This window comes from Porites lutea, chromosome 9 (assembly GCF_958299795.1).
Source record: "Porites lutea chromosome 9, jaPorLute2.1, whole genome shotgun sequence".
In the NCBI taxonomy this organism is placed as follows: domain Eukaryota; kingdom Metazoa; phylum Cnidaria; class Anthozoa; order Scleractinia; family Poritidae; genus Porites; species Porites lutea.
Window position 1 is genome coordinate 16,322,032 of NC_133209.1, and position 22,773 is coordinate 16,344,804.

Here is a 22,773-nt window from a genome sequence, read left to right on the forward strand (position 1 = left end):
TACGGGATTCCGACTAAACTGATTAGGGCTATTAAAGCACTGACTCGAAACGGTTAGCTTCTAATTAGGGTTACCGTTGTTGTTATGTGAATAACATCGAACTCCACCTAGCAGCGAGTTACTACTCCATGGTAGAGTGGTTAGGCTACGAACTATGGATTCTACGCCCCCGGATCGGTTCTCAATCTTGCCACATCGAATTTTTCTTCTTTTCAAAATTTGCCACTGAAATTTTTTCCTTAAAAATGGAACAGTGGTTGAAGAGACTTACACTTTCATGGAAATTTGTTGATCAGAAATTTCAAGAGACTTAGAAATTTCATATAAATTTAAAGTAGAGACTTGATCCCGCGTGTCATAGCAAATACACGTCGGTGTACAGGTCCTGTACGAATAGCGGCACTGTGTCAATGTAATGAAGCACCTGCATGTTCTTAAAAACAGTGATCTTCTCATATTTTAAATGCAACACTGACTTTAAAAGACAAATGGCAGACAGCCCTAGTAAAAAACAATTTTCTATATTTATTTTTCTTTAACAGGATCATTTTTTTATTAAGCACACAAAACATTCCTCTCTATAGTTAGCGATAAAATTTCTTACACTGGAACTTTCAGCGTCGGTGAACAATACTTTTGCATTGTCTGTGTAATTTAAACTAAAAACACTATAGATAGTCAATTTCTCTATCCATTGAAAGACAAGTCAATGCAAAAAACGATTTTCGTTCGCACGCTTAGCTTGGTGGTTGTTGCTAACGATGTAATATGATGTAATGTCGATGTCATGTTTAGGCTCGATTACCGCCGTCTCCCGGATCCGGTCTCTGATCCTCCCCGAAGAGATGAGTGCAGGCTCATTTTGCCGAACAGCGGCTGGTAATCGAGCCTATGTCATGTAACAATAATAAAGATATTCGCTCTGAGAAGACTTCGGCACTGGTAGAGATTAAAAACACGGATGGATAGTATGGCGGAGAAGCTTGGTTCTCCGAACGAGAAGGTAGATCTTTTGGGACAACATTCCGTGAATGTACTTACTAAAAGTACCCAAAGACAAAGCCATAACGAAAAGAGAAGTGAGCGAAGGGCGAGCACTGAGCGCGTTGTATCGGATGTGGACAACGAGGTAAATAACACTGAGTTATTTCTTTGTATTTGTATACTGCAAATGATCACATCCTGGTGGTTTTGGTCAGTAAATAAATTGAGATGACGAAGGGGTCTTTGCATCAAGTTGACCTAACAGTTACTCGCAACGGTCCAGGGTATGAATACCTACAATATGTTTCAATATTTACCCTGTTTTAATTTACTGAAAAGGACAACGTGACACTGTTGTATAGTGTTGCATAATGAAACCGGAGGGTTGTTGCTTTATAACTTATTAATGAAAAGTTGATCATATCTGGGGAAGTTTCCTGTAACTCATGACTTTAAATGTATACTGTCTGATCTAGTCCAAAGTTAAATGAAATAAAACATGATATCCATGTCCATACTGAGCTTCAGTGAAAGATGCTTTAAATACCGGTATTGGGATGTTTTAGATTATTTTTAAATTGTTTTATCTAAGATGGAACACCTTTTGAACTACTTTAGAGGAAAAAGATGGTGATAGTTAACTCCCGACAGCTTTGCACTCTAAAGCAAAATAGAGCTATCATCGAAGAAGAATTATCGAGGGCAATTTCAGATGTAAAAAAAAGACAAGCTATAAGGTCTGCTTTATGGGAAAACGAGACTTAAGTCCTCAATGCCCTTTTACGAAGCGCTGGAGTACTATCTCCCGTTTCAATGTCATCACTCAGGGGGCACCAACAAAATATGAGAGAGGTGCCTTTCGCGAGGCCCTACTTCATGAAAAACATGGCCTTCGTGTCAGTGTTATTTGTATACGCATAGGTTTTGAGTTTGTCACCCTCCGTCCTGATGACGTCGATTTAGAATCATTGTGTTTAGGCATATTTAGTGCTTATGGTACTAAAAGTGGAGAAAGTGCTCTTGTTCTTGATAAGGAAACCGTGCAAGGTATCGTTTCCACTATGGACACAGAATGGGATATAATTTGCCTGAGAGTAATACTGCGATCCATATACTCCAGAAAAGAAATGTTAGATCTCGGTTTTGATCCAGACAGTCTTCCCTCGATGACGGAGAGAGTTCAATTTGTATTTGAGGAGATAAAAAATGCGACTGAGGCCTCAGCCGACCTCGTCAGGTTGCGGTTGAATTCCAAGAAAGAAAAGCTTGAGAAGGCGGTACAAGGGAAAGAAAATCTTTATCGAAAGAAAACAAGTATTTGGTCATCCAAAAAGTTACAAGAAATCGACAACGAAGTGCAAGAACTGAAGGAAAAAGTTAAAGACACGGAGGAGCTACTTTGCTTTGAGCCTGCCGATAACAATTATCAGAGAAAACGACAAATGTTGAAGCGCCAGGCTTCCAGCCTCATTGAGAGTAATAGACTAAAGAGGCGAAAGTTGTCTAACCAAGGCCCTAAGCTCAAGTTAGATGAAGAAGATGAAGACTTCATTGCAAAGGCGATAGAGGACAAATCGTCTTATCATGGCAGATGACATGATACGGTCCTCTATACCGGCCAGAGAGTGAAGAAAAGGAACCTCCTTTTAATAGCCAACTACCGATAGGTAAACGTGGCAAAAAAAATAATCCGATCCGCTACGACAGTGTACAACAGGGCAAGACCGCGTCACAAAAGAAGTCTTCAGGCGAAGCGTCACTGTGCGAAAGGCCTTTTTTGTTGTAAAGAGCCGCCAAAAGGCGAAGAGAGCACAAACGAAAACACTCACTACCAAAGAGCACATGTCAAAAACATAAATATGCGATTCTGGGGTGCTAGAAATTCCAAAGCAAAGACGTTCTGTTTCATGAGAGGCACCGATGATAAGGTTTACCTAAGACCAGATACATATGAAGGTTTTGACAAAGCTAGAAACCTTAAGATCTTGACGTCATCAGATGATTCTAAGGCGAGGAAGTTGCCAAAATATGACTGGCCGGAGAAAATGGTCTATGTGACCCCGGGTTCTCACCGTATTTTTCCGAGGTCTAGTGTTGTGAAGGCAAGGCAATAGTGGGATCTTGAGGGAGTGTTTGGGCCAGTGAAACGGTCCGTTTGCGATATGAGGATCTCTTGTTTTTTGAAGTTGATGAAATGACACCCGAAAGACCACAAAATTTATTGGGATTTCGTAAATGCTGTGCACGACTACATGATGACCTCTTTCTTTATTATGATATGACAGAATCAGGTGACCTAGACAAAATTACTGGAGAAAAAGAAAGTAATTGCCATTTTTTGGCCTACGAAAGACAGAGAGTGAGGCACTTGAAAATAAGGATCAATAATTTCTTGTCAGAGCACAAAAGAGCTTTGCTTTCAAGTTAGATACCTGTCACCAAACGTGTTTTAGCTGTCGTTAATGATTTGTTTACAGAGGACGTTGAATCCATCGGAAAAGATGTGAGAAAAGACAGAATATTAAGGGTGCGTGAGTTATGCAAGCAGGGGCTTGACGTTCTTTGTGATTTCTGCCTTCCACCAGTAAAGCCAAGATGGGCAGACCTTACAGATGCGGGTCCTAACCACGAAGTTAGGTTTCGAGACGCGAGTTAGCAAGGATTCACAACTCCAATAACCGTGTGCTATGCCATCGTTCGAGGGGCGACAGCGGGGAAGGTGAAGCCGAACGGACAAACTCTGCTATTTCTCATCTTGATAGATATCGGAGCGCATCAGGAAGAAACAAAATGGAATTCCCTGGTGCAGCATACTTCAGAAACATGAGATCGAATCGTTTATGGAAGACCATTATATCCGTGGAGAGCTCTTTATGGAATTCTGTCGTGATGCCTAAAAAAGGGGAGACCTCCAATCTCTGTTCTTAGGGTTCTAACAACAGATGGGTGGGACCAGAGACAAAAAGAACTCCACAACCTGTACCAGACCCAAACAATCGGGGACATTTCATCGATGTCTTTCACACGGAATCGACAGAAAGGACACCGGATGACTATCTCCCGAGAAATGTTTGAAGGACTTGTAAGAGGAACATTCTCTCAGTGTCATAAACGATGGAGATACTATTACAGAGCTTCTGTTCAAAATACAATGTTGATAAGGAGAGTGTTGTTACATATGTTAATCGTTTTAAAAAGATATTGATATCAGAAAAGACATCAGAACAAGAGAAGCTGAGGAACGAAAGAGGCAAGACGCGCAACGGACATACAAGGACTACAAATGGGACAACCTTATCGAGAGTGGCAAGATCGAAAAGTTAAAGGTAAAAAAACTTGACTTTTACCTGAAAGAACACGGACTGACCACTATTGGCCTGAAGCTTGACAAAGTAAAAGCTATTCGATGTCATTATTATCGACACATCAAAGAGTCTGTGAACACAGACGAATCGAGTGGCGCCAAAGATGAAAGTGACGGGGAATCAGGGGATTAAGAATATGAGGAAGAATTCGACAGTGAGGAGGACGAGAGCGACAATGACTTTGTTTTCAACGATTTGGATGAGAAGAGTAACCCTTCACAGACAATTCAGTGCATATCAGATGACCAAATGTGTGAAGTTGTTGTTCAAGGTTCATGAGACGTAAGTATCATTAATATAGATGTCACTTGTTTGCGTATAGTAACATTGGCTTTTTGTGGTGGCTGGGATAGAAGGGGGGGGGGGGGATTCATGAAATCTTCCACCGCCAATGTGGGGGGATCAAAGCCACACTGTATGCTGTAAGGGGGGATCACGTAAGTGCTCCGTTGTCGCAAAAAAACCCCTTCTCCCCCCCCCCCCCCCCAAGACGATAAATAATGACCAGTCCCTTAGGCACAACCCTGGTGAAGGATTCCTGTATGGCACGACTTCCGCAGGATATTTGCAATAGCACTGTATGGGAAAATGGAGAAGCAATGTATAACACTTCGGATACCAGTTAACTCCTTTAAAAAGGCGTCAGATGCGAAGCTGAGCAGTTTCAACATGATTCGAGCCATGATCTGGAGAAACGGAACCGTGACCTAATACTGATATTGCTATTATTTGGAAATGTTTCATTTCTTTATTTAGTTTATTTCACAATTTTTTGGCCATAATGCCCCGATGCGCAGACGCGGCCACCACCGGCTTTTCCTAAAATTTGCCCTCTATAGACTACCTTTTTCTACGATCGTAGTCCTTTTTTGTATTTGACTGCCTGTTTCAGGTCGCGTGCGACCTATTAAGAGGCAGTCTCAGTAAAAACTGCCCACTCAATTTCGCGTGAAAAATAATTTTGCCTGAAACTCTGGTGGATGAAAGCCTTTATCGAGACTATAACTAAAATAGGTTTGCTTTGATTCAAAGTTATTTTCTGGCCGCGCTAAGAAGCACGAAGTTTTTTGGCCCGCCATGGCCATATTGCGGGGCCCAAAAATTGAAAATTTGGTATTTTTTGGGAGCGCTGTAAAATTTTTTAAATTTGACACCTATTTACTGATTAATGTCTTCAGTTTTTCTAGATATTAAGTATTTCTCCGTAACCGTACCCAGAAAGATGAAATCAACCAAAATATGACCCCTATAAAATACTATCAAACAGACGGCCAAAAATGGCCTTAGTTTAGAAGCATATTTCTACTTTTTGGGACAGAGCTGGTTATTCTAGCTAGACTATAGAGCCGGAAAGATTGATCCTTAATTGACAAGAATTCACAAGAACCTGTGTACGATTTTAGTATTTCAAAAGTTATGGTCGTTTTTATATGCGCACATTCGAGGTTTTGCCATTTTTTCCTTTAAAGCGTAATAAATCATCACTACTTATCTCGACTAGATTTTGTCTAAATTAGGCTTACCTTATGCGAGGCTGGAACGTTTAAGCAAATGAAATAAAATCCTGACTTCCGAGAAGCATGATTCCATAAAAATCAAGTATACTTTAGCCTTGAAAATTGCTGGCGGAGTTGAATCCAAAATGTCTCCGATCGAAATGTCACGATCATACGGCTCATGTTTCGCGTGTATTGTATTAAAATACCTTGATGAGACAACCATTCAGAGCAATTTGCTCGAGAAACAGAATATATCGACTTTTCAGCCACGTTTTCGGAGAGAAAATAAAAATTTGTTCGCTTCAAAGCCCGGTAAAACCTTGGGATGTCACGCCTAGTCACCCAACTTTAGCTAGAAACCGGAAACGGAGAAATTAAGAAACCTGGAATAAGCAAACCAGCTATGTTTCCTTGGGTCCTCTTCATCTAAGATACCGAGCAAAAGGAAATTAACTGAATAAATTTATGACCAGATAAAATGGTGAAAATAGTAAACAGGGTAGACGGACAAAAGAATCGAAAATTGATGACCTCTAAAATTCGCTGCTGATCAGATCCTCTGCCATTTTATGCATGATACCGCTAGCCAGTCAAATCATGGACAAGACAAAGCCCAGAAAAGGAGCCGAGTAAGGATAGTTAACGCATGGAAAGTCTTTTTGTAGTTTTAATCTTTAACACCCTATTTTTTTATGGAATGGAACTCCGTAAGTGCTTATTCGAGGCTAGAGGTGAATCTGTTTGTGCCGAGTCCGGCGGCAAGTTAATAAAACTTTCAGACTGCAAGAGCAGTATCGACGATTCACTGCGAAAGTTGAACGTCCACAGTCATTTTCAGGAGCAACTCCTCGAATATGACGTGATCCTCAACAGATCAGGTCTAGCACACGACCTTTCGTTCGATCAACTTGAGCGGCTCTGGATATGTGAAAAACACAGAAACGACATGGGGAAATACTGGCGACCTCGATCGTCAAATTTCAATTACATACCTCGCTTTCATTGAATTCGAACCTGCCAGTACCCACTGTATCGTCCAGGCCCAAAGAAAAAGCTTAGAACGAGAAATGCTGTACACGCAAGTATGTCACGCGAAATTATTCTAATCTTTGGAAATAACGTTCCAATAGGATCCCGTGAGTATAATCTATATTTTGCCCATGTTACCTTTTGTTTAAAGCTCCTGTGCATTTTGGCAGAAATCTATCTAAGGGAAGGCGCAAGAAACGTTGCGTGCAAATATATAATCTAATTACGTCTCTGTTGACCGGGTTTGTGATATTTATTTATTGGGAATTCGAGGCTTTCTAGAACAATTGTAGTTCGTCTTCAAGTAAAAGCCTTTCTGTCTCTACGAAATTCACTCAATTTCAATTTGTCCAATATGTTCAGTACGTTTCCTCGATCTTCCCGTCGAAATTATAAACTGTAGTAGTATCGGTTGTTTTGTTTTTTAATTTTCCTTTTCAAGTACAGTTGTGAAAAAAAGGCCTGAAAAAGTTCAGGCTTGCAGGGGATTCGAACCCTGATCTTTGCGATACTGGAGAAGCGTTCTAAGTGAGCTAGCAAATCAACTGGAAGGAATTAAACTGGCTCGATGAAATATACCCGGAAAAGATAAAGATGAAATAATGATCATTATTTGACTAAATAATGTAATAGAAAAATAAGGTAGTTTGTCAGCAGTTAAGGCTGCTAGAAAGGTTTGTAATAGACGCATGTTGATAACACCAGAAATTTCTAGTGCTGTAAATTTCGCTCGTTTGAACCGTTCTGTGTCTCCTTCACTTGTTTTAAAGAGCTCTCCGGTTTCGAGGTGCGGTATGAAAAGAGCGCGCCGGGGCCTGATGCACAATTCCTGTTCTCTCTGTGTCTGTTTGTTTGTTTTGATTCAGTCATTTCTTTCTCGCGATTTATCTCATTATTTCGCTACTTTTATTTTCAGTGATCTGTATATCTTGCTTTAACTCACACAAAGTCAAGCTTGAAGAAAATAATGCTCTATTGAAACAGAAAGGAGGCGAAGACACCAACGAACAGGATGATAACCCTTCAAGGTGCATAATTTCCGTCGCAAAATATCAGTATCTGTACGTAGCTATAAATTACGTAACTATTGATGAATTTCAACGTAAATGACTCCAAATTAAACACATTTCTTTCTAGATACAGAAATATTGTTCAGTGTGTTGTATTAAAAAGGTTTCGTATCACTTCATTTTTATTTAATAGGGACAGGTTTTATGTGCGCAGCTTACTACAAGTCCTCTTTGTTTTATTTTATGAACTTTTTTATTTAACGTCTCAACGACAATGAGGATAATAATCAGGTAAAAGGAAAACTTGAATCCGGTATGTGTTAATTTTTATTTCCTTAATTGTACAGACTAGTAAAATGTATCGCATCTCTGAAGATCTCAGCTGCGGTATCTTCTACGCCTTCGGTGACACCGGCAGCAAAAGCAGCTTAGTGGAAGACGGGGTGGAGGCCTTCGGACTGTAGCTCTGGGGAGGAGGATGTTGCTGAAGGCGTGGCAGAGTCCGCCATGTCAGAATTCAATGCCGCCATGGGGAAGCTTAATGAGGTTGCCACCACTAGACAAGTCCTTCCCTTAACGTTTCAGTTAAAAACGACGTGGGATGAGGCAAAAGAGCACGAGAAAGAAGTGTGCATCGATAAGGCTACTGAAGTCTGTAGTCTCGTGTGTGAGATTATAGCGCCAAAGGCTGCACAGGAGCTACTTCAGTCCTGTTGTATTCCTGATACAAAGGCAGACTATGAGGATCTTGTACCACTGATGCAAGCCTACAGCGCTACTAAGACAACAAACGTGAAGACTCAAATTCTGAGCATTTATGCTTATAGATATCCAGCGAGGACGCTTCAGAGGATCCACGAACCATTTGCGAAGCTAACATCGTGGCAAATCAAACGCGCTAGAGCTCACGCAAGAGAATGCAGTCCAGGCTCCTTAGTAGAAAAGCCGCCTTCTCATCGGGTTCGACTTCTCCCAGCGAAACTTGACCATTTCTTAGACTTTGTTAACCGGCCATACTTTTATCAAGATGTTGCATTTGGTACAAGGAAACTGAGGCTTAAAAGCGGCGAGAAACTCACAATGCTAAATATCATACGTAAAGTAACAAGAGCAACAATGGTCAGGCAATATCTAAAGTTCCGTGAAGAAGAACAATATGAGCCCCTAAGTCGCGCGAGTCTATTTCGTGTTCTCGAAGTACGGGAGGCCTCACAACAGAAATCTTTGAGTGGTTTAGACAACACAGCTGCCGATGGGTCAGCGGCGTTCGAGCGCCTGCAACGAATAGTAGAGGAGCTTGGTCATATTGGTCTGGAGAAGAGCTTGGCAGATGATATTAGTAGATCTCTTCGGGACGGTAAGAAGTATTTGAAAACAGAATATCAGAAGAATTGCAAAGATAATGAAGCACATGTCCAGATCATTGCCGTAAGTTGGGTCTAAGTGATCCGAATGATCCAAATTTTCAAGAGTAATGTACACATGAACATACTCTTAGCTGCCCTCAATGTGATGACATCACTTCCTGTTTGCATAAATTGCAACAAACCGTCAATGACAGTGAAAGCTTACGCTTTTACAGCAAAGAACAGAAAGAAGACTTCTTGTACGACATCGAGAAAGCTTCAGATGCTATTGTACAGTGGAAAGCCCACATTATGAGAGCTGTAAACCAGGAATGTGCGAAACAAGATATACTGGCAGAGCTTGATCAGGATTCGTGCCTTCTAGTAATGGATTGGGCTATGAAGTTCTTGCAGCTTCGTTACAGAGAAAAACAAACTGATTGGTATGGCAAGAGAGGGCTCAGCTGGCACATCACTAGTGTCGTGACCAAAGACATGTCCGGCGTAACTGAGGTTATCTCTCACGCGCACCTATTTGATCAGTGTACACAGGATTGGTTCTCAGTAGCTTCAATTCTAGAAGTCCCTCTGACAAAAATAAAAGCCAGGAATCCTCTCATCCAAAGAGCATATTAAAAGTCAGATAAGGCTGGTTGTTATCGTAACAGCTCCTTGATTTCTGCTGTAAGAGATATCGTAAAGAGGAGTTGGTGTTACAGTACATAGTTATCATTACTCAGAGCCACAGTCTGGAAAGGATATTTGTGATCGTATCCTGTGTCCATTGAAGTCCTCCATCCGTATGTACTGCAACGAAGGTCATGATGTTTTAACTGCTGCAGACATGAGAGATGCCTTAATACAACACCCGGTAAAAAGAACATCTGCCGCGGTTTGTGTAGTCAACGAGTCGAGAAAGACTCTTTCTGTAAAGAAGATGGAGCAGTTCAGCAGGTTTCATAACTTTGAATATAAAGCTGATGGTCTTAGAGTGTGGAAATGCTATGGTATAGGCGATGGAAAGTACATTCCATATGAAATGCGTTATATCACCAATCAGGTTCCAACCGCTCTCCAAACAGTGGAATCCCAAGAATTCTATGTACCACTTGGAAATTCGAGAGGTAAAACCCAGTTCAGAAGCTAGCAAGAGTACTGAGAGTAGTACACCACTGTTTGAATGTTCAATGCTCGGTTGCAACGAGGCCTTTGAATTCTTTGCGCAGTTAGAGCTGCATCTTGATGTAACATACTGCCAGCAGGCTAAGCCAGTATGATGTTATCAGAAGGGACTGGGCACTGAAATTCTCATCTGTAGATAACCCTGCTGACACCGAAATGTATTCGGTGCCCTCCGGGGAACCGCCAACGTTTTCAGAAGTCACTTCAAGCAAATCATCTCTGCAAACAGGTTGGGCCTTAAGCAAACCGAGAAGTAGCGTTAGATTTTCGCCAAAGGTCAAAGAATACTTAACAGCACGTTTCACAATAGGAGAAAGAACAGGGCGTAAGGCTGACCCCGGCAAGGTTGCAGCAGACATACGAAATGCAAAAATTAGTCTAATGAACGCTTGTTTACTAGATCTGAGTGGCTTTCAAAGAACCAAGTTCAGAGCTTTTTTTCGCGGATGGCAGCAGCACGTCGTAAAGAGCAGGGTGTTGTCGGCTTGTCAACGGAAAAGGAAGAAGACATACAGTGCTTACAGGAATTTTCAGAAAGAGAGGATCTGATTAACACAGTAAATGAAGAAATTAACGTCGCCCATCCTATCTGCTTTGACAGTTATGACCTGTGTGAGCGGTATCATAGCAACACGCTCCAAGAATTCAATGTAGCCATGCTTAGGAGTATCTGCAACCATTTTGAGATTCCTGTGAAATCGAGAGACAAAAAGAAATTCCTCTTAGACAAGCTGACAGTCATGATAAGTGAATGCGAGTGTGTCTCACTAAAGCAATGTAAAGCGTTTCCTTAAATTCCTACCTGTTGTTTTGTGCTATCGTAAACAGGGTTACGTAAGTCAAATTACAAGGAACTTAGCAAAAGTAGTATTTTTACACATGGTGACGTTATTTCCGGCCGCCGTTCAACCCTGCCCGTCCGTTCAAACAAGTTTGTACGGCAAGTTGTCATACCCTATTTCCCTGCTCTTTACTTTTTTGAAATGGGAAAAAGTGAAATAATAAACATTAATGTTATATAAAAAATTATATAAAATTATTATCTGAAGAAATGACTCAACAATTTTCAATTTACAAGACATGTTTTGGAAACTTATTCCATCTTCAGTTGTAGAAGTTCGTTACAATTTTAATATCATAGGTGGCGAATTACTCCTTAATTTTGGCGCGAAATTTCAGCGTTTATTTGTAATTTCACATGTGAAATTACAAAATTGCCATGGCAACCTTCCGTACGTCTCAGTGTCAAGATGGCGACGAAGTTTTAAAATGTCATGAATGAAGATGTCAGGGCAAAAAAGACGCTTTAGAAAACCTGAACACACGAAAGAGCACATCAAAAAGGATTCTAACAGGAATTTTGTTGAAAAACTCTGAACTTAAGCCAAATTTAAGCTCTAAACGTTCGAGAGAGTGCAGAAGTTCTCGATCGATACGATCCAGGATAAACATGTCAAAATCCAAGATTGCTAACGTAATTCGTCACCTATGATATTAATAGGTAATCAAATGGTATACTCGTGAAATTAGGGAATAATTTCACTTGGGTTATAAGGATTTGGTTATAAGGATTTGGACAAAACGCGCGTGAAATTATTCCCTAATTTCACTCGTCACCATTTGATTACACATAAATATATATTCAGTCGTAGAAGTAGTTACAATAGGCCATTTACAGTTGAGGACTTTGTGTCCAAGCCTTTGAGTGAACGTTAGGCTGAGGTTGACATTGTCTTGACAGACACATCCTCTCTTTTCTAATGTAAATTTTGCTTAAAAACACTAGTCAGCATATTAAACCACACGATTCACATATCGCGACGCCGCCACTGGTTACCGTGCGAAATGGGAAACCAGTGGTGGCGTCGCAAAATGTCGGCTGTTTTCTGAGGCTATCCATTTTTAAGGTATTCTGCAATAGTCAACGGCAAAATTGTAAAATATAATGTTTTGTGAGTTGAGGAAGCTTGGCACGCGATAGTCGTTACAAATGAGTGAAAAACAGCACCCAAGTGAACACGTGATTTACTGTATTTTTAATAACTCCTAACAACCAACTTCTTTAACTTATCATTCCTTGTAACACTTAAAAACGTCGTTCTTTTATACGTTATGGGTTTATTTACAGTATCAGTTGTTAAAACAATATTTTTGTGAGCACGCCTTTCGCGAGATTAAATTCCGTTGATAAATGCACTATTCTGAGTGGTGAATTCCATGCCTTGTTTTCCTAGTTTCAGGATTCCATATTTCCGCTAGGAATCCTATTTCGGTCAAAACACGACGTGACCTTTTTGTTATAGAGAGAGTTCCATGGAACTGTTATCTGAATTTGAAGCAATCGAATCCTTATTTACGTTTCCACAAACGAATCGATTTTTTTCTTCTCTGATCCTCAAGCAAACTAGCTATCAACGTATGTTTTACTGGCTAATTACCGAGAAACGTTAAACGTGACCACGGATTTGCGCCTGTTTTAGTATTGGAGACGTTTTAGAATCTGCAAGGAATTCTACTTTAGGCGAACGACAGCTATTTTCAAGGCAGTTTTAGCCGGATTCTGATGAAATCAAGATTCCTACGGATCAGAATATGGCTCAGTTTGTAGGTAAGCCGTCCTTTTCACAACATTTTCTTGAGATGGATTCATTATTTCACACAGTATTAATGGACGACAAATCGCTCAATGTTGACATGTTCGTTAATTCAAACGGTCATAACTTTTGAAATACTGAAATCGTACACGGGTTCTTGTAAATTCTTGTCAATTAAGGAACAATCTTTTCGGCTCTATAGTCTAGAATAATTAACTCTGTCCCAAAAAGTAGAAATATGCTTCTAAACTAAGGCCATTTTTGGCCGTCTGTTAGATTGTATTTTAAAGGGGTCATATTTTAGTTGATTTCACCTTGCTGGGTACGTTTACGGAGAAATATTTAATATCTAGAAAAACTGAAGACATTTGTCATTTGTCATTTGTCAGGTGTTAAATTTATTTCGAGATGTTGCGAATAAAAAATTTTACAGCACTCCAAAAAATGCCAAATTTTCAATTTTGGGGCCCCGCAATATGGCAAAAAAACTTCGTGCTTCTTAGCGCGGCCAGAAAATAACTTTGAATCAAAGCAAACCTATTTCAGTTATAGTCCCAATAAAGGCTTTCATCCACCAGAGTTTCACGCGAAATTGAGTGGGCGGTTTTTACTGAGACTGCCTCTTAAGGACGAATTTGAACATGAATTTATTTGTTTTTATATATTTCGACATATCTTTAGCTTGAGCTTTGAGTTGAATTAAATTGAATTAAAACGAATGAAATATTAAAGTGAATTAAATTTTGTGTATTTGCATTTCTGCTTTATTTAGTGAATTTGATTTGCTTTTTCATTTAGAATTCTTTTGGTTTCATCTCTGTCAACAAGTCATGCCAAAAATGAACAGCAGTTATCGCCACTGAAAATAGAACTGTCGGTCTTCTACTGTTTCCAAACATTTTACGATAAATTATATCTACAAGGAGGGACAAAAGTGTTGAGACACTTCCGTAAAATGGCCCCTTTTTGCATAGTGGATAAACTTATCCCCTTCCCCTGTCTACCCCAACCCCTTCCCCCCCCAGATCAATGTTGAATTTTGAACCCTCAAGTCTTTTTTTTACTTCAGAAAACAGTGATTCGGGGGCTGAGGGGATTTACGGCGTTTAAAAAGAATGAAACAATAAATGAATTAAATGTTTGTGAAAAGCACCCGTTTTTAAACAAGTGTGTCAATTACTTTTGTCCCTGATTGTAGCAATTCACCTACTCTTGCAGTTGGTGCTATCAGGATGAGGCTTTGTGAAACCTCTGCGGCAAAGGCAGATGTTTTTCTTCCCTGGTAAGTTAACACAGTCTTGTTCGCACCCTCCATTATTGCTTGCACATTCGTTTACATCTGAAATGGTTAGTAAATGTTTAAAAGACTGATAAACTATATGAAGATAGGGCAGTCGGTCCCAAGCTCTGGGAAGAGAAAAGGGGGCCTTGGCTATCGTTTTCACATTGCATTGGTTTGTTTTCTGGGGCTGATACGGTTTGAAGGGTTTTTGGACAAGTGACAGTTGTACAGTTCTCTTCTCGGGTAGGACCGAGAAAGCGGCCGAAATTAAGCCGTATTGTTAGTACAGTAAAACCCTGGGACTGGCTCGAAATCTGAAGGGAAAACAGTTCGAGTTGGTACTGGGAATTCGAATTATCGGGTTCGAATGAATGTCAATTATGCCATCTTAATAAATAATAGTTACTGATTTTTCAGGACTTCAGTGTATAACACAGTGCAAATTTAACTTATTTCTCCAGAAACGGTAACATGATTATGATTTTTATGATAAAACGTGATGTTTCGTTGCACCAATCAAATCAATCGTGCCAATCAAATTGCAGCAGTAGTGTTAGTTTTAATGGTACATTTACCGATTACACAACAAGAAGAGCTAATAAAGTAGCATCCGAACCAGAATTCAAGTTATCGGAGTAAATTTTAGTGACATTTTGATCAAGGGAAAGGAGTTCGAGTTAGCGGGGAATTTGAGTGATCCGAGTTCGAGTTAAATGAGTAAAAATGAATGAAAAGTGGAGTGAAATCCGAGAGAAAAAGGACTTAGTTCGAGTTATCAGAGTTTGAGTTTTCAAGATTCTACTGCAGTAATGAAAAAGGTGTGGTAACACTGTTTTGCCCCTAGTACATCCCGGAACCCGGTTTCAGTTCGATTGAAAATGATCAACGTCAAGCTCCAGGTTACAAATGCAAGCTTTATTAAATGGCCTGTTATTGTCTTACCGTTACTGCAAGTAGCTCCGGTCCATTCAGAGGGGCAACTACATACTTCTGGTGCTACACACGTTCCACCATTGTTGCATCCATTAACACAGATCGCTGTAAAATAAGATATTCTTGTTAATGTCAACTAATAGCTTTCAGATGAGGAGTCCCGGCCTGTGATTTCCCAAAAGCGACACTCACGCTGACGTCACCGATTGACACTCATGTGCCAACCAGGGCCCAGTTGTCCGAAGGCCAATTAGCGCTTAAGCCAGGGTTAAATTTAACTCAGGTTTTTTTTTTGTCTTTTGTTTGAAAGCATTTTCTCGGATAATTTTTATTTTTGAGAGCATCCAATCATCAACTTGTTGAAAAAAAGAATTAAACTGAATTTACTTTTTAATATTTCATATCTGAATTCAAATTTCGGACTAACCCTGGGTTATCTTAACCCAGCTTTGAACATGCAACCTGGCCCAGAAGTGCATTGGTTCTTGTAACAAAGGATTCGTTTATTTTTATCGTTACAAATTTGAATAATAAAATTAATGTCCGTAAAAACTGATGTCTGCTATATAATATGCCTCTCTTTACTTCTTAGCACGGGGTGTCCTAAACTTTCCTATTTGCAGCGGTCGTGCCCAGTCTACTATATAAGGCACATACACCATGCATCAATAATCATCTTCGGAAAAGACACAAGGATCTCATCATGGCATCCTGATTAAACCCTGGGGGAAAATTTAAAAATATTCGCGATCCCAGCTTAGTAAATTTCTGTTTTTACATCTATCTTATAAAGCCTTTTAACTAGGTCATCCTGAAATGAATTGACACTTTGGTTAAATAAATCTTCCCATTTTTAATTCCCTAACAACCTCAATTTTCCGATTGCCCAGATCCCGAAAAAGTGCTATCCTATTCTAGTAACTCTAATGTAATTGCCACCCATTATAGTCAATCCTTTCCCCTAACCTGTGTACAGACCCCCCTCCCGTCAGGAAAAATCGTAGAAGGAGCGTCTGTGATTCACCGTGGCTAATCGTGTATGGGAATGATTTTGCATAAATGCAAAAAAAAAAAGTTTCTGCCGACCAAAATTTCCGTGGCTCAATTTGTTTCATGGCATTCCATTTCTCAAAAAGCCGGTACATGTGACTTATGAGAAAGTGAGACATTTTTAAAATCGGTTTACTCTTTTACCGAGCCAAAAGTCTGGCTTACATACTTGCCTCAGCTTTTTTTTTGTTTTGGCACTGACATATTTTATCGCTTTGTTTTTTGACAGAGACTCAAAAGGTTTCTTCCTCTAGCGGTGAGAAGTTGCCGACTTTTTTATATCTTACCTCATGGCTTTGTTATTTGTGTATATTTTTGCTGATATTTGTATATGGAACAAATCATATAAGAACTGCGGAAATGAAATCAAGTGAAGAATGATCCTCGCAGTTGTGAACGCAATTTATGCAATTGCGTTAAAAGCCTGGAAATAAAAATTCAGAACTTCAACGGGATTTGAACCCGTGACCATGCAATAGGCCACTTGCACTAAGAGGTCACGTGACCAATGCTTACTTTAAACGATGAGTTGGAATCTTGCTGATGCCAAACATTGACAGAGCACATAAAAATTATCGTCCAAACGAAATTTGAGAGGAAACGCATATAAGGGAAATATTTTATGGCAATTTGATTTTTCGACAAAGTAGTATGATTTGTATTGGCCGCCATGTTGGAGGGCAACTCTTGCCCTCCAACATGGCGGCCAAAACTACTTTTTGCTTATATCTTGTTAAACGTTTGAAATTTACACACAGATATGCGGTAAACGTTTCCGCATCATCTTTTCAACATTTTCCCTTAAGGTTAATTGCAAAATTTGTGTTCAGAAAGGGGTAATTCATAATTTTAAAAATCACATTTGGGTCACGTGACCAGCTACGAACTTACTCATTTTAAGAAAATGGTGCGGGTTTGAAAAACAAAATCACTGTTATTTTGTTTAAGATATAACCCACTAATCGTTTTTCGAACGCAAAATCATACAACTTTCATTTTCATAAAAACGATGTCACATACCTCTTAGTGCAAATCAGTGGCCTATACCGGTGCGATGCTCGTATCGCACCGGTACCTTGCCCGCCGCTCCTTAAAAGACCGTAAATATGATTTTCGGATTTTAAGACACTGAATTCCTTAAGACTATAAACGCAGCAACTTATACGCGAGTCAAATATTACGTGCCGATATGATTTTCTAATTGTTTGTAATTATTATAAATCAAGCAAAAGAATTAGACCTGACCATACAGTTGCATGTCACCATAGCAAATAAAATCGCCAAATTCAGAGACTCCTGGATCACTAACACAAAATGAAAGAGAAAATGTGGAAATAAATTAAGCTTAAGCCGTTTTTTGAGCATTTATTTCAGATGTTTTTAACTTTGAAATTCCACGAATACAGTTTTGATAAGGAGAGCTACTTAGTAAACTTCGCTTTTAACGAAGGTTACTCCCACTCCGTTTTGACAAATTCGGGCGCTGATGGTACAATAACTGTTCCCAGCTAAACAGCTCTTTTAAATCTTCGCTTTTTGAAGTCGTCAACACTAGTGCGAAAATCAGTTTAGACCAGGCGCTGTAGAATAAGAATAAAAAAGAAAAACGATCAGAAAACTGTTAATAGCACAAATGTTAACAAAGAGTACAGTATGTGGTCCTTGGTCCGCGTCTAAAAGTCATTAACTTGAATATCTTACCCGAATCTTCACGTAACGAGCTGAAATACGCCCTGAAGATAGCTTTATGTTCTTCTCGATAACCCTGAAGTTCCAAGTTCCAGACGTAGATATGTTGCTTGGAATTCGAAAAAAGGCGACCGTTTTCGATGGTCCTTGGTCCGCGCCTCAGGTAAGAAGCACGAAAAAAACGTAAAAATGTTATAGTTTCCACACGAATATTTTCACAATATTTCATGTATTTTTTTTCTTTTCTTGATGCAATTAAGCTAAAGTTTTTTTCGGAAGATGTTATGAGAATAAAATAATCTGCTTTTCTTTCGAAGACTTCAGACAACAGTCTCCTCGAGTCTCCCACACGAGCGTCGTCGAGCGGTTTTCAGCTCGGTCGAAAATAATTACCAAAAACTCTGTATGTATTCGAGGTATTAAAAAAAAGAGAACTTGTAGACATGTATAGGGACGATTTTCAAAACAGACTTCAAAAACAAAGGCCGTCGCTTTTTATTTTGGGAAGTTTTCTTCAACCAAGGTCATAGGTCGCGGACCAAGGACTGCTAAGCGAAATTTGATGATATTTTTCAAGAGTCGATAAAACAAAAAATTCAGAGTCTACAGCAACATGCTTCCCACAGCAGAAATAAGTTGATCTAAAAACCTGTTCTGCAAAAAGGCACGTCTTCCCGTTGCGTTTTATTTATTCGCGGGCTAAGTAAACATGACCATGTAATTCAGATACGGTGCCGCAAAAATCCAAACTTTAAGGAAGACAAATTAACCTACCTGTCAACAAACTTTAATTTCGCGTCTTCACCCACAGCAAGAAAGCCGAAACTTTGTCATATGAAAGAATGCTAATCAGTAAATCACGATATCTTTCATTATTCAACGTTTTTTTTTCTCGCCGAAATATTTTATCATTTTCGGAAAAGTCGTGGACCAAGGACATCGCGGACTTGCGCGGACCAAGGACCACATACTGTATTAGAGTGGTATAAGATTATTACCTCAAATCAAACGATTTAACCACTTGCAAGTTCAGCGGTGTTTCATAAGTCATAAGGGTAAACGTTAAATGTAGCATTAAGTTCACCGTAGTTTTCAGTTTAACGCTACCCAGGATACTACAGATTTTGCCTCCACTGCTCAACCGGCCACACAAAATGATAATATATGGGCGCGTTGGCCAGCCAAGCCCCCGTCCCGTTTATTAATAAGCTTCAATATGCTTACAAAATGTCCTTTAATAACAATAATAAAAGAACACGTTTAACCAGGATGAGTAAAAGTAAATGCACTAAAGCCGGGCACGAAACCCCTCCAAACCCCCCCTCCCCACACACAAAACAAAAACAAAAACAAAAAAAACAGCGGGTGGAAAAAAAGGGGGGAACGTGCACCCCCGACCAAGGCAGTGGTGCCACCCTGTATCAGTATGTAAATGCATCAAATCCTTATAAAGCCGACAGAAACAATTAACAGACAAGTACCGGTATGATTTAAAATTTTTTTGTACTGCTTTTATATCAAGCAAATGACGTAGTCCTGGCGATATGTCACCATCGGAAAATCGCCAAATTCAGAGGCTCCTAGATCACTAACACAAAATACTAAAATAACTGTTCTTAAAATGCTGCTCTTTTACTCCGCCTTGCTCAAGGCAACACTCGTGTCAAACTCAATTGAAAAAAATAAGATGGAATGAGAGAAAGCTGTTAATTGACTATGAATGTCAAGAAGGAGTAAGAGTTGAATAAGATTATCACCTCCATAAGTCAAATAAGTCAATGCAAGAGAGAATAAAGGGGCAGAGAAAGCATCCCCCATACACACCCTATTCCATAGGTAATTCGTCTCGAGTTATTTTTAGAATCGGGATAAAGTTACCTCGCGCGCTGCGGGGATGTTTCGTGGAGGTTTCGCATGACTAAACGTTGTACAAAACATGTCGGGCGAAAGGCGATGAAAGCGTAAAGAGATCGAGAACATATCTGCATATTGAAGCGAAACGATTCGGCGCTCACCTGGGAAAAGGGAATAGCTGGACTCTTTGACAACCCGTGAAATCAGTTTAACTCGAAGTTGTCGTAACCTTATTGCTTAAATAAAATGAGAAATTTCGCCGGTCTATTGAAACCGGTCGTTTGTACAATAAAGCAAGTAGAACGCCAAGTGTTATTTTTGTTGAATAATAAAAGACTAATAAAAGAATAAATATCAAACCAGAAATTGCTCTCTTCAAACTGTAAATTATAAATGATTCTGAGAGAATATTCAGTGTGTTAGGATTTCCCTGCTGTGCTGTTAGCTCTATACAAGAGAGGACGGGCGATTCTTTTCCAATTTCCATTTCGCTGACACCGCTTTAGTTTTCGTCGACAAAACGAATAGCAATATCGCTCTCCGCGTCTTCCGCCATTTTTTTCAGCGTCAATTCGCGAAGGACGCGTGACTCTGAGCGTGGGACATCCATGCGGAACACATTCGCGCTATGTGATTGGCTGTTGTCTAATCCCCCTTGGGATCTGTGATCTTAAAAATAACTCGACACGAATTACCTATGAAATAGGGTGTGTATGGGGGATGCCTTCTCTGTCCCCTTTATCCTGTCTTGGTCAATGTTATGTATTTTTTAGGGTATACATTAGCCGGGATACTACAGCATTGATTGGAGTATTTTTGCAAGTTAACTGTAGACTAGTCAGGTATACACTACCCAGGATACTACAGGAATGGTTAGAGCAGTTTTGCAAGCTAACTGCAGATTTCAGGTATACACTACCCAGGATACTACAGGAACGATTAGAGCATTTTTGCAACTTAACTGTAGATTTCAGGCATACACTACCCAGGATACTACAGCACTGATTAGAGCATTTTTGCAAGTTAACTGTGGATTTCAGGTATACACTACCCAGGATACTACAGGAATGATTAGGGCATTTTTGCAAGTTAACATGTAGATTTCAGGTATACACTACCCAGGATACTACAGCATTGATTAGAGCATTTTTGCAAGTTAACTGTAGATTTAAGGTATACACTACCCAGGATACTACAGCATTAATTAGAGCATTTTTGCAAGTTAACTGTAGATTTCAGGTATACACTACCCAGGATACTACAGCACTGATTAGAGCATTTTTACAAGTTAACTGTAGATTTCAGGTATACACTACCCAGGATACTACAGGAACGATTTGAGCATTTTTGCAAGTTAACTGTAGATTTCAGGTATACACTACCCAGGATACTACAGCACTGATTAGAGCATTTTTGCAACTTAACTGTAGATTTCAGGTATACACTACCCAGAATACTACAGGAACGATTAGAGCATTTTTGCAGGTTAACTGTAGATTTCAGGTATACACTACCCAGGATACTACAACACTGATCAGAGCATTTTTACGAGTTAACCGTATATTTCAGGTATACACTACCCAGGATACTACAGCATTGGTTAGAGTATTTTTGAAAGTTAAAGGAGTTTTCAGGCATACTGCAGGATTGATTAATTAAGAATTTGTTCATGCTTAGTGTGCGTATATCGAGTTATGGATGCACGCGGGAAGTTTGGTGGAGATCACGTAAGATACGTAAGAAAGAGTTGCACGAAGCGATACCCGAGTGCAACTCTAGCTCCTTGATTGCTCTCCAAACTTCCCAAGTGCATCCATAACTCGATATACGCACAGCTAAAAGCATGAGCAAATTCTCTTATAACACAGCTAACAAAAATGCTTGCTTTTCGATTAACTACAAAATTCTCGTAACGCGGGACACAATAACAAACGCTTCCATTGGCTCATTACAAACACGCCACAATGGTCTAGTTTGAATGAAAATCTTTCTGTAAAACTGAGAAAGAAAATTTGCTTATTTATTCGTTAACGATCAATGAAAACTAAAAAGAAACAAAAGTAAAAGAGTCTTAAAGTCCACCTGAAGTTAAAATACTCACATGTTCGTAAGAAGTCGTGGAGTACGGTTTGGATTTGCTTAAAAGATGTTTATGTTTTGCTCGGCGAAATCCAGAAAACTTGTTTTTCAGCGAAAACGACTGTCATCCTACTTTAACCTTATATTCATTTACGAACAATGGCTGGTCATTACGGCTTCTTGAGAAGACCTGGCAGCAGTTGTTTTTGTGGGTAACAAATTTATGTCTTCTTGTGTAATTTGTCTTGTTATTGCAAGAGAAATTTTCCTGCTTCAGGCGGATTGTTTGGCGATAACTGGACGAACCGACGGACGAGAATATAATTAGAAAATAGAAGCCAAAATAACATGTTTTTTTTGCAGTAGAATAATTAACCTCTCATTCAATGGTTTGGCATGTAATACGCGCAAAGATTTTGCTCATTGTTAACATCATTCTCACAGACAGAATCAGGATGATTCTGAATACTCTTACCAAAAAAATAAAAGCCAATTGCAAAATAACAATTTTTTGTAGTGGAATAATAAAGCTCAGGAAACAAGGGGACCCAGCATGACCTTAAGCGAGGTTAATTGTCTGCAGAATTTTTTTGAGAAAAGAGCTGACTCTCTCGAGTGTTGACCTAGAAGAGAATAAACCAGAATAATAATTTTCACCATCGAATGCTATAATTATTTAGTTTTCTTACCTGTCTGGAGTTTCTTCCTTTTCTCTTGATTACTGACGTCATTGATCTGGGCTCCAAACAAACACGCGCGGTACATATTTCCCGCCAGAAATAATTAAAAGCACTTTCATGAGACGGTGATCAAAAAACAAAAGCAAAATAGGAACATGCTCGAGGCTAGCGATCGTTTGTTGGGCGGCGTGTGATAG

At 39.6% G+C, this 22,773-nt stretch overlaps 2 pseudogenes; both read left to right on the forward strand.

The window, feature by feature from the left end:
* The first annotated feature begins 970 nt into the window (after window positions 1–970).
* LOC140948939 (uncharacterized) lies at window positions 971–3,098 on the forward strand (annotated as a pseudogene).
* A 164-nt stretch (window positions 3,099–3,262) lies between these two features.
* On the forward strand, window positions 3,263–4,628 carry LOC140948940 (uncharacterized; annotated as a pseudogene).
* The last annotated feature ends 18,145 nt before the right edge of the window (window positions 4,629–22,773 follow it).